Below are 14,162 nucleotides of genomic sequence, written 5' to 3' on the forward strand. Positions count from 1 at the left end.
TGAGGTCAGGCGTTTGGGACCAGACTGACCAATGTTGTGAAACCCCGTCTCACTAAAAATACAAAATTAGCTAGGTGTGGTAGCACATGCCTGTAATCCCAGCTACTTGGAAGGCTGAGGCAAGAGAATCACTTGAACTCCAGAGGCAGAGGTTGCAGTGAGCCAAGATTGTGCCATTGCACTCCAGTCTGGACAACAAGACAAAACTGTGTCAAAAAGCAAAAAACAAAAATAAGTAAATAAAAAATATTTATATATCTGGAAGTTGTCTAAGGGCATACACCAAATGGAGAAATATTTATTTAAGAAAATCTACTATGTGTTTATTAGAACAATGACATTCTATGGTATTTGAGCTTTATCCTTTACCCTTACCCCTCACACCCCATTTTGTGTTGTAGAAGCTTTAACATGGGCACACTACTCTGGGCAGGTGACACCAACAAGACAGGAACTCCCCCCCACCCAGATTATGGTCTGGGAATACAGAATTTCCAGATATGTTCCAGACAGTCATGTTCCAGACAGCCATAGCTGAGAGGACATTTCTCCCTTTACCTACCCAGCTCCTACTCTTGGGTGGAAGATCTACCTCAGGCATTTAAAGCTAAGAATAGCTCTTCTTGTTGCATTGAATGCAACAAGAAGAACTAACTATCCTAAATATATATGCTCCCAATACAGGTGCACTCAGATACATAAAGAAAGTTCTTAATGACCAACAAAGAGACTTAGACTCCCACACAATAATAATGGGAAACTAACACTGCACTGTCAATATTAGACAGATCAATGAGACAGAAAATTAACAAAGATATCCAGGACTTGAGCTCAGATCTGGACCAAGCGAACCTAGCAGACAGCTACAGAACTCTCCACCCCAAATCCACAGAACATAAATTCTTCTCAGCACCACATCACACTTACTTCCACATAATTGGAGGTAAATCACTCCTCAGCAAATGTAAAAGAATGAAAATCATAACAACCAGTCTCTCAGACCACAGTACAATCAAATTAGAACTCGGGATTAAGGAACTCACCCAAAACTACACAACTACATGGAAACTGAACAACCAGCTCCTGAATGACTACTGGATAAATAATGAAATGAAGGCAGAAATAAAGATGTTCTTCAAAACCAATGAGAATGAAGACACAACTTACCCTAATCTCAGGGACACATTTAAAGCAGTGTCTAGAGGGAAATTTATAGCACTATATGCCCACGTGAGAAGTGAGGAAAGATCTAAAATCGACACCCTGTCATCACAATTAAAATAACTAGAGGTGCCAGACCAAACAAATTCAAAAGCTAGCAGAAGTCAAGAAATAACTAAGATCAGAGCAGAATTGAAGGAGATAGAGACACAATAAAACCCTTGAATGAATCCAGGAACTGGTTTTTTGAAAAGATCAACAAACTAGATGACTGCTAGCCAGACTAATAAAAGAAAAGAGAGGCCGGGCGAGGTGGCTCAAGCCTGTAATCCCAGCACTTTGGGAGGTCGAGGAGGGTGGATCACGAGGTCAAGAGATCGAGACCATCCTGGTCAACATGGTGAAACCCCGTCTCTACTAAAAATACAAAAAATTAGCTGGGCGTTGTGGTGCGCGCCTGTAATCCCAGCTACTCGGGAGGCTGAGGCAGGAGAATTGCCTGAACCCAGGAGGCAGAGGTTGCGGTGAGCCGAGATCGCGCCATTGCACTCCAGCCTGGGTAACGAGAGCGAAACTCCGTCTCAAAAAAAAAAAAAGAAAAGAAAAAGAAAAGAGAAAAGAACTGAATAGATGCAATAAAAAATGATAAAGGGGATATCAGCACCAATTCCACAGAAATACAAACTACTATCAAAAATTACTACCAACACCTCTATGCACATAAACCAGTACATCTAGAAGAAATGGATAAATTCCTGGACACCCTCCCAAAACTAAATCAGGAAAAACTTGAATCCCTGAAAAGATCAATAACAAGGGTGGAAGTTGAGGCAGAAATTAATAGCCTACCAACCAAAAAAAGTCCTGGCCAAGAAGGGTTCACAACCAATTCTACCAGACATACAAAGAGGAGCTGGTACCACTCCTTCAGAAACTATTCCAAACAATACAAAAAGAGGGAATCCTCCCTAACTCATTTTATGAGATCAACATCATACTGATACTAAAACCTGGCAGAGAAACAACTAAAAAAGAAAATTTCAGGCCAATATCCATGATGAACATTGATGTAAAAATCGTCAGTAAAATACTGGCAAACCAAATCCAACAGCACATCAAAAAGCTTATCTGTCACAATTAAGTGGGCTTAATTCTGGGAATGCAAGGCTAGTTCAACATATGCAAATCTATAAACATAATCCATCACATAAAAAGAACCAAAGACAAAAACCACATGATTATCTCAACAGATGCAGAGAAGGCCTTCTTTATGCTAAAAACTCTCAATAAACTAGGAATTTATGGAATGTATCTCAAAATAATAAAAGTTATTTATGACAAACCCACAGCCAATATCACAGTGAATAGGCAAAAACTGGAAGCATTCCCTTTGAAAACTGGTGCTAGAAAAGCATGCCATCTCTCACCACTCTTACTTAACATAGTATTGGAAGTGCTGGCCAGAGTAATCAGGCAAGAAAGAGAAATAAAGGGTATTCAATTAGGAAAAGAGGAAGTCAAATTGTCTCTATTTGCAGACGACATGATTGCATATTTAGAAGATCACACATTTCAGCCCAAAATCTCATGAAGCTGATAAGCAACTTCAGCAAAGTCTCAGGATACAAAATCAATGTGCAGAAATCACAAGCATTCCTATACACCAATAACAGACAGCCAAATCATGACTGAACTCCCATTCACAATTGCTACAAAGAAAATAAAATACCTAGGAATACAACTAACAAAGGAGGTAAAGGACCTCCTCAAGGAGAACTACAAACCACTGCTCAAGGAAATAAGAGAGGACACCAACAGATGGAAAAACTTTCCATGTTCATGGTTAGGAAGAATCAATAGCATGAAAATGACTATAATGCCCAAAGTAATTTACAGATTCAGTGCTATCCCCATCAAGCTACCATTGACTTTCTTCACAGAACTGGAAAAAAACAAACACCTTAAACTTCATGTGGAACAAAAAAAGAGCCCAAATAGCCAAGACAATCCTAAGAAAAAAAAAAAAAAAAACAAAAAAAAAACAAAGCTGAAGGCATCACAATGCCTGACTTCAAACTATACTACAAGACTACAGTAATCCAAACTTCAGGGTACTGCTATCAAAACAGAGATATAGACCAATGGAACAGATCAGAGGCCTTGGGGGGAATGCCACACATCTACAACCACCTGATCTTTGACAAACCTGACAAAAACAAGGATTGCCTGTTTAATAAATGGTGTTGGGAAAACTGGCTAGTCATGTGTTGAAAGCAGAAACTGGACCCCTTCCTGATACCTTACACTAAAATTAACTCCAGATGGATTAAAAGACTTAAACATAAGACCTAACACCATAAAACCCTAGAAGAAAACCTAGGCAATACCATTCAGATTGTAGGCATAGGGAAGGACTTCATGACTAAAACACCAAAAGAAATGGCAACAAAAGCCGAAATAGACAAATGGGATCTAATTAAACTTAAGAGCTTCTGCACAGCAAAAGAAACAATCATTAGAATGAAAGGGCAATCAACAGAATGGGAAAAAAATTTTGCAATCTATACCCATCTGACAAAGGGCTAATATCCAGAATCTACAAAGAACTTAAACAAATTTATAAGAAAACAACAACCCCATTCAAAAGTGGGCAAATAATATGAACAGACGTTTTTCAAAAGAAGACATTTATGCTGCCAACAAACATATGAAAAAATGCTCACTGGTCATTAGAGAAATGTAAATCAAAACCACATTGAGACACCATCTCACACCAGTTAGAATGGTGATTATTAAAAAATCTGGAGACAACAGATGCTGGAGATGATGTGGAGAAATAGGAATGCCTTTACACTGTTGGTGGAAGTGTAAATTAGTTCAACCATTGTGGAAGACAGTGTGTCAATTCCTCAAGGACCTAGAAATACAAATCCATTTGACCCAGCAATCACATTACTGGGTATATACCCAAAGGAGTATACACAGTTCTATTATAAAGATGCATGCACATATATGCTCATTGTGACACTGTTTACAATAGTGAGGATTTGGAACCGACCCAAATTCCCATCAATGATAGACTGGATAAAGAATATGTGGCACATATATGCCATGGAATATTATGCAGCCATAAAAAAGGATGAGTTCATGTCCTTTGCAGGGACGTGGATTATGCTGGAAACCATCATTCTCAGCAAACTGACACAAGAACAGAAAACCAAACACAGTGTGTTTTCACTCTTAAGTGGATGTTGAATAATGAGAAGACATGGACACAGAGAGGAGAATATCACACACCAGGTCCTGTTTGGGTGTGGAGATGACTAGAGGAGAGATAGCAGGTGGTAGAGAGATTGGGGAGGAGTAACATTAGGAGAAATACCTAAGGTAGGTGATGGGGGCATGGATGCAGCAAACCACCATGGCATATGTATACCTATGTAACAATCCTGCATGATCTACATGTACCCCAGAACTTAAAGTATAATATTTTTAAAAAGCTAAGAATACCGAGGTTCTAGTTGTTTTCCCCTGCAGCTTGCTTGTAGGATGGAAGCTTAATGCCAGGAGAATAAAGCTGAAAAGAAAAGAGGAGTCTGCTAGCCACCCCCAATACCCATCTAAAGAAAGAGGATATTCTTCCCAAGAAAAGGAGTTCCTTCCCACAGCTCTAGTGCAGTGGAGAAACAATTCTGCTTGGGCAGCAGTTTGGCAGGGTGGGGAGGGAGAAACTTTATTGGGAACTGAGTGTGGAGAATTCCATACTAAATGCATGGTTGCAAACCATGGAAATATTCATAGAGATCAATTAAGAGAAGGCCGAGAGCTTCATGATACAAGCAAAACAGCAGAGGAGCTGTAAGATTAATCGAGACAACCAGGAAGATCCTTCCTAGAATCACAGTCAGCTCTGAGTCTTAATGGCAATCTTTAGGCTTTACATACAAGGGAGTAATCAGAGCAGGGCAGACTTGAAAGCATTTCTCAAGCTGCACACAGACCCATCAACACAAGGCAGAGACCTCACTAGCACATGGATCTTAAACACAAGCTCTGACCAAACACTCACTGACAGGAAGCCAAGCATAAAAATAAAATCCTGATCATCCCTGGAGATCTATAAGACTGTGTTCATGCTTAATAATGTGTCCCCTAGGAGCAATCAGAAAAGAAATATTCAAGCCACTGGTCCCTGAGAAAATGTGGGGCAAGAAAATGTAAACTTTCTAAACTGTAATAGCAGCCTCAAGGCCACACATATCCAACAGTGTAGGATAAAGGTCTTACTGGCTAAGGAGATTGAAGCAGAACCCTTGATAAATAAGTGGCTTATGCCATCCCAGGGGACACCTCTAGACAAAAAGATAAAACCTTACTTAAAAGCAAAGCCAAGAGGAAAAAAAAACACTGAGGAGGGTCATCCAAGGCTGTGCCCTCTAGGGGAAATGAACATTGTAAAACTAGTTTAGCCGGGCCAGGTGCGGGGCTCAAGCCTGTAATCCCAGCACTTTGTGAGGCCAAGGAGGGTGGATCACGAGGTCAAGAGATCGAGACCATCCTGGTCCACATGGTGAAACCCCGTCTCTACTGAAAATACAAGAATTTAGCTGGGCATGGAGGCACGTGCCTGTAATCCCAGCTACTCAGGAGGCTGAGGCAGGAGAATTGCCTGAACCTAGGAGGCGGAGGTTGCGGTGAGCCAAGATCGCGCCGTTGCACTCCAGCCTGGGTAACAAGAGCGAGACTCCGTCTCAAAAATAAATAAATAAAATAAATAAATAAATAAATAAAAACTAGTTTAGCCAAGTCACAAAACAATAGACAACAAAACAACAACCTCTCCTTAGGGAGTGGGAGAATCAGTATTGATAGTTGTTACCAAAGATTATCTAAATTAGTAAGTTTACACATAAAAAAATTATAATACATGCAAGAAAATGAAAAGTGTTACCCACACACAGGAAAAAAGAAAATTGACCTTAACCCATGCCTTAGAAGTGGCTGAGAGGTGGACTTAGCTGGCAAAGATCCCAAGCAACCATTATAAATTTGTCCAAAGAACAAATGAGGACCATGATTTATGGAAATGATAATAATGTCTCATCAAATAGAAATTATTTTTTAAATGAAGTTAGTGACATTGCAAGCATAACAACCAAAATGAAAAGTTCACTAGAGAGTCTAATAGTAAATTGGAGAATCTGCAAAGATGCTTCAAAGAATCAGCAAAGTGTAAGATAGATCAATGCAATATTGTGTTATCTGAAGAAGGGAGAGGAAAAAAAAATATGAAGACCAATAAACAAAGTTCCAGGGAAAATATTTGAAGAAATAATGGCTGAAAACATCCCAAATTTTATTTAAAAATCGGCCAGGCACGGTGACTCATGCCTATAATCCCAGCACTTTGGGAGGCCAAGGTGGGTGGATCACGAGGTCAAGAGATCGAGACCATCCTGGTCAACGAGGTGAAACCCTGTCTCTACTAAAAATACAAAAATTAGCTGGGCATGGTGGTATGCACCTGTAGTCCTAGCTACTTGGGAGGCTGAGGCAGGAGAATTGCTTGAACTCAGAAGAGGGAGGTTGCGATGAGCTGAGATCATGCCATTGCACTCCAGTCTGGGTAACAACAGCGAAACTCTGTCTAAAAAAAAAAAAATTAATATTCACATCTAAGAAGTTATACAGAGTCCAAGCAGGATAAATGTGAAGAGATCCTTACACAAACACATCATAGTAAAAATGTTGAAAGAAATAAGAAAGTATTGAAAGCATCAAGGTGAAAGGACCTATCCTGCAGGAAAACTCCCGTAGGATTTACAGCTGAGTTCCCATTGAAAGCAACTGAAGTCAGAAAACAGTGATACAATAGCAAAAATATGAATCAACCTAAATGCCCAACAGTGATAGACTTGATAAATAAAATGTGGTACATATACACCATGGAATACCATGCAGACATAAAAAAGAACAAGAGGGCTGGGCGCGGTGGCTCACACCTATAATCCCAGCACTTTGGGAGGCCAAGGCAGGTGGATCATGAGCTCAAGAGATCGAGACCATCCCTATGGCACAAACCCCTATGAAACAAACCATCCCTATGGCACAAACCCCTATGACACAAGTCAACGTGGTAAAACCCCGTCTCTACTAAAAATACAAAAAAAAAAAAAAAATTAGTTGGGCATGGTGGCGTGTGCCTGTAATCCCAACTACTCAGGAGGCTGAGGTAGGAGAATTGCCTGAACCCAGGAGGCGGAGGTTGCAGTGAGCCGAGACCACGCCATCGCACTCCAGCCTGGGTAACAAGAGAGAAACTCCGTCTCAAAAAAATAAAAAAAGAACAAGATAATGTCCTTTGCAGGAACATGGATTAAGCAGGAGGCCATCATCCTTAGCAAACTAACACAGGAACAGAAAAGCAAATACTGCATTTACTCACTTATAATTGGGAGCTAAATGATGCAGACACATGGACACACAGAGGGGAGCAACACATACCGGGGACTATCGGAGGGTGGAGGATGGGAGGAGGGAGAGATGATCAGGACAAATAACTAATGGGTACTAGGCTTAATACCTGAATGATGAAATAATCTGTACAGCAAACCCCTATGACACAAGTTTACCTCTGTAACAAACCTGCACATATACCCCTGAACTTAAAATAAATGTCAAAAAAAAAAAAAAGAAAGCAATGAGAAGACATATTCAAAGTGCTGGGAATGAAAACAAACAAACACACAAGACAATACCTGTCAGCCAAAATCTCAAATACAGCAGAACTATCTTTCAAAGATGAAGGTTAAATAAAAAGGCATTCTCAGACAGGTAAAATCTCATAGAATCTACTACTTTGCAGAAAAAATTGTAAAAGAATGTTCTTCAGGCTGAAAGCAGGTAAACCAGACAACAATTCAAAACACCACATGTTCTCACTCATAAGTGGGTGTTGAACAATGAGAACAAATGGACACGGGGAGGGGAACATCACACACTGGGGCCTGCTGCGGGGTTGGGGAGCTAGGGGAAGGATGGCAGGGGGTGGGGGATTGGGGAGGGATAACATTAGGAGAAATACCTAATGTAGATGACAGGGGGATGGATGCAGCAAAACACCATGGCGTGTGTACCTATGCAACAACCCTGCACAATCTGCACATGTACCCCAAAACCTAAAGTATAATAAAAAAACTTTAAGAACGACATCAAAAACGGTAATTATGTAGGCAGTTATAAAATACAGTATAATGGCAGACTTCTCCTTTCTTTTTAAAATTGTTATGAAATACACATAACATAAAATTTATTATTTTAACAATTTTTAAATGCACAGAGGAATTAAGTACATTCTTATTGTTATGCAACCATTACCACTCTCCACCTCCAGAATGTCTAGTTATTTCAAACTAAACTTCTGTGTCCTTTAAACATTAATTCCCTGTTTCTCTGTTTTCCAGACCCAGGTAACCACTATTCTACTTTATTTCTCTATGAATTTGGTTATTCTAGGTATGTTATGTAAATAGAATCATACAGCACCTGTCTTTTTGTGTATAGATTGTTTCCCTTAGCATAATGTCTTCCAGGTTCATCTATATTATAGCAATATCATAATTATTTTTCCTTTTTAAGGATGAGTAATAGTCCCTTTTGTGTATATATCATAATTTGTCCACTGATTCATCAACTAATAAACGTGAACTTGTTTCCATCTTTTTGTGATTATGAATACTATTACTATAAATATTCATGTACAAATACCTCTTGGAATCCCTAATTTCAATTCCTTTTGTATACATCCAGGAGTGGAATTTTATCATATGGTAATTACATGCTTCATGCTTTAAGAAACTGTTACACTGTCTTTTACAGTGGCTGTATCATTTTACTTTCCCTCCAGCAATGCACAAGGTTCTAACTTCTCCACATCTTCATCAACACTTGTTATTTTCTGATTTCCTACTAGCCATTCTAATGAGTTTGAAGTGACAATTTATTTTGGCTTTGATTGGCATTTCTCTAAGAGTGACATTAGGTATCTTTTCATGTGCTTTTGGTCATTTGTATATCTTGTTCAGGGAAATTTGTATTTAAGTTTTTTGTTTGTTTGTTTTTCTGAGACAGAGTCTCCCTCTGTCACCCAGGCTGGATGTGATCTTGGCTCACTGCAACCTCAGCCTCCTAAGTTCAAGTGATTCTCCTGCCTTAGCCTCTGAAGTAGCTGAGGTGTCCACCACCATGCTGGGCTAACTTATTTTTGTGTGTATATTTTTAGTAGAGATGAGGTTTCACCATGTTGGCCAGGCTGGTCTTGAATCCTGACCTCAAGTGATGTTCCTGACTCAGCCTCAGCTGGGATTACAGGTATGAGCCACTGCACCAGGCCTATTCAAGTTCTTTGTTCATTTTAAAATTAGATTGTCATTAAGTTGCAATCATTCTTTATATATTCAAATATTAGTCCCTTATCCAATATATGACTTGCAAATATTTTCTTTTTCACTGAGCTGCCTTTCTCTATATTGATAGTACCATTTTGTGCACAAAAGTTTTTAATTTTGATAAAGTCTAATTTATGTATTTTTATTGTGTTGGTTGTCTCTGCTTTTAGTGTCATCATCAAGAAATATTTGTCAAATTCGGTGTCATGAAACTTTCTTCCATATCTGTGTAGTATTAGCAGCTTGATAATCTTAAGTGTTCTAAATTATAATGCCGTGTCTTTCCATTTATGTATTCTTTAATTGTTCAGCAATGTTTTGTACTTCTGAGTGTTTAAGTCTTTTGCTTTGGTTGAGTTTATTTCTAAGTATTTTATTCTTTTTAAGCTATTACAAAAGAAATTGTTTTTTAAATTTTCTTTTCACATCGTTCTCTTTCTTTTGAGTCATTTAAAAACTAACTGCATAGAACAATATGTATATAATTGTATTGTTGGGGCCATAACATATAAAATGTAACATTCAATATTCCACTTTCAATAATGGATAGAACAACTAGTAAGAAAATTGCAAGGGAACAGAACCTTTAACAATACTATAGCACTAAAACACAAATAGACCTAACAAACATTTAGAGAACACTCTACCTAGAGACAGCAAACATGAAACATTTTCCAAGATAGAACACAGGCAACTCCATAAAGCAAGCTTCCACAAATTCAAAAAGATTGAACTCGTACCAAGTACCATAATAACATAAAATTAAAAATCAATTAGAGAAAATTTGGCATATTTACAAGTATGTAGAAACAACATATTTCTCTATAACCAATGAATAAATCATTAAAAGTCAAAACATTTTAGATAAATTAAAGTACAATATACCAAACTTTATGGAATAAATATAGTGTACTATTAATATAGCAAGAAATGGGTATATTAAAAAAATAAAATGTATCAAGTCAATAACTCAGCCTTCTGCTTTAAGAAACTAAAAAAAGAATAGTCAAGTAAGCACAAAGTGAACAGAAGACAGAAAATAATTTGGGCTAGAGTGTTAATAAATAAAAATAAAGAAAGTAGAAAAACAGTAAAGAAAAATCAACAAAACCAAAATTAATTTTTTGAAAAGATTAACAAAATCTACAGACCGCTAGGTAGACTGACCAAGAAAAAGAGAGAAGGCTCAACTTACTAGGACCAAGAATGGAAGAGTGGCTGTCACTACCAACTTCATAAAATCTAAAATAATTACAAGGGAATACTGTGAATATATGCCAAAAATTTAGAAAATGTAGATATTATGGAAAATTTTCTAAATAGACATAAATTACAGAAACTAACTCAAGAATAAATAGAAAACTTTAATAGATTAAATTATTATTTTAAAAGCTTCTTGAAAAGAAAATCTAAGGCCAAAATGACCTCCATGGTGAATTTTGTAAACCATTCAAGGAAGAATTAATACCAATTATTCACAAAGTTTTGCAAATATTGTAACAGGAAGAGACAACTCTCAAATCGTTCTGAGGCCACAATTACTCTGATACCAAAACCAGACAAAGATATCACAAGAAAACTACAGGCCAATGTCTCTTATGATTATAGACACAAAAATCATTAATAAAATACTAACAAACCGAATTCAGAAACATATGAAAAGAATTATGCACCATGACAAGTGGGCTTTGTCTTACTGTAAGGTTAGTTTAACATTCACAAATCAATTAATGAAATACACCAAGTTAATAAAAGAAAGTACAATAAGCACATGATCGTTTCAAAAAGAGAAGTACATTATTTGACAAAATACAATTTCTTTCCTGATATGGAAAACAAAAGCAAAAACAAAAATCCTCTCAATAAACTTGAAATAAAAGAGAATACTGTCAACCCAATGGCAGGCATTCATAAGAAAACACAGCTACCATTATGTTTCTTAGTGAAAGACTGGATGCTTTCCCTCTAAGAGCAGGAGGAAGGTAAAAATGTCCTCTATAGCCACCTTTTAAAACATATTACTGGAGACACTAACCAGTGAAATTATGGAGAGGCCAGCAAGGTAGAGGGAAAAAAATAAAACCACCCTTTTTGCAGATGACATGATGCTATACATGGAAAATCCTAAAATATCATCTGAAAATTTATTAAAACTAATAAAAAAGTTCAGTAGGTTTGCAGAGTCAAGGATCAATTTACAAAAACCATAGTATTTTATAAATTAACAATGATAATTCTAAGCATAATATTAAAAAAACAATTTTATTTTAAAATTGTTATTTATATTTTTAAATAATACAATACATAGGTGTAATTTTAACAAAATAGGTGCAAGATTTCTATACTGAATACTATACAATGTTGTTGAAAGAAATATAACCATATTTCAGATTTATGGACTGTAAAGTAAGACTTGATTCTATTGGTACGGAAATACTCCCCAAATTAATCTATAGGTTCAATATAATCACTATTAAAATCTCAGCTGGTTTTTTTAATAAATAGATAACACGATCCTAAAATGCATCAAAAAAAAATACAAGGGACTTGAATAGCCAAATAATCTTAGGGGAAAAAAAAACAAAATGATAAGACTCACACCTCTTAATTTCCAAATTTACTACAAAGCTACAGTAATCTAGACATTGTAGTACTGGCATGAGGATAAACCAATGAAATAGAAATGAGAGTTTAAAAATAAACCCTTAAATTTTTGGTCAACTGATTTTAAAACAAGGCTGAAGATCCATTTCAATGAGGGAAGAAATAGAGCCTTTCAACCACTGGTGCTGGGACAACTGGGTATCCATATACTAAAGAATAATGTTAAATCCCTAACTCACACTATACACACACACAAAAATAAAACTCAAAATGAGCATAGACTTAAACATAGGAGCTAAAGCTATAAAACTCTTAGAAAAAATATAAAGAAATCACTGTGGTCTTTGATTAGGAAGTGATTTTTTGCATATGACACCAAAAGCACAAGTGATGAAAGAAAAAAATCAGTAAATTGTGAGATATAAAAATTATAATACTGTGCTAAAAATGATACCATCAAGAGAATAAAACTTCTAAGCACAGTTTGAAAGAAACTATTTGCAAATCATGTATTTGATAGAGGACTTTTATCAAAAATATATGACAAATTACAAATTATAACTCAGTAATAAAGACACAAATAACCAACATTTAAAATGAGGAAAGTATATGAATAGACATTTATTAAAATGTAAATACATGATAATATTCTTGACATCTTTAGCCATTAAAAAATACAAATCAAAACTTCAGTAAGATACATTTATACCCACTAGGATAATTATCATCAAAAAACAAAAAAAAAACAATAATTATTGACAAGGTTTTAAAGCAATTGGAATGTTTATACACTGCTGGTGGGATGTTATATGATGAAGTCTTTTTTGAAAAGAGTTTGAGGCATTTCCTCAAAATATTGAACATATTTTGAACCAAATGCCATGGCAATCCCACCCTTAGGCATATGTCAAAAAAAAAATGAAATCATACGTCCACACAAATACTTCTACATGAATGTTCATAGCAACATTATTATGGTATTAGTAAGCATTCTCTAGAGGAACAGAACCATGTATATATGTGCGTGCGTGCGTGTGTGTGTGTGTGTGTGTGTGTGTGTATGCATATGAAGGGGACTTTTTAAAGCAGTGTTGACTCACATGATCACAAGGTGAAGTTCCACGATAGTCTATCTGCAACTGAGGAGCAAGGAAACCCATCTGAGTCCCAAAACCTCAAAAGCAGAAATGCCAGCAGTGCAGTATTCAGTCTGTGGCAGTAAGCGCAAAGGCCCCTGGCAAACCACTGATGTAAGTCCAAGAGTCCCAAAGCTGAAGAACCTGCAGTCTGATATTCAGGGGTGGGAAGCATCCAGCATGGGAGAAGGATGAAGGCTGCAAGGCTCAGCAAGTCTTCTGCTTGCTTTATTCTAGCCATGCTGGCAGATGATTAGATGATGCCCATCCAGATCAAGGGTGGGTCTGCCTCTCCCAGTCCACTGACTTAAGTGTTAAACTCCTTTGGCAACACCCTCACAGACACACTTGGGAACAATACTTTACATCCTTCAATCCTATCAAGTTGACACTCAATATTAACCATCACAATTGCCAAAGAGTTGAAACAACACAAATATCCATTAACCAACAAATGGATAAGTAAAATGTGAAGTGTCCATGTAATACACTTTTACTGTGCAGTTAAAACGAAATACTGATAGTCTACAATATCAATGAACCTTGAAAACGTGCTAAGTAAAAGAGGCCAGATGCAAAAGACCACATATTGTATGATTACATTTATATGAAATATTTAGAATAGACAAATTTGTAATAACAGCAAGAAGATTAGTAGTTAGGTAGGGTCGGGGAGGATGTTGGGGAGTTGGAGGTAAATGCTAGAGGGAAAGTGGTTTCCTTTAGGGGGAGCAAAAATGTTTCGATAATCAGATTGTGGTAATGACTGCACAACCCTGTGAGTGTGCTACACAACATTGAACTGTACTCTTTA

The sequence above is a fragment of the Callithrix jacchus genome, chromosome 10 (assembly GCF_049354715.1).
Source record: "Callithrix jacchus isolate 240 chromosome 10, calJac240_pri, whole genome shotgun sequence".
NCBI classification, from domain to species: Eukaryota; Metazoa; Chordata; class Mammalia; order Primates; family Cebidae; genus Callithrix; species Callithrix jacchus.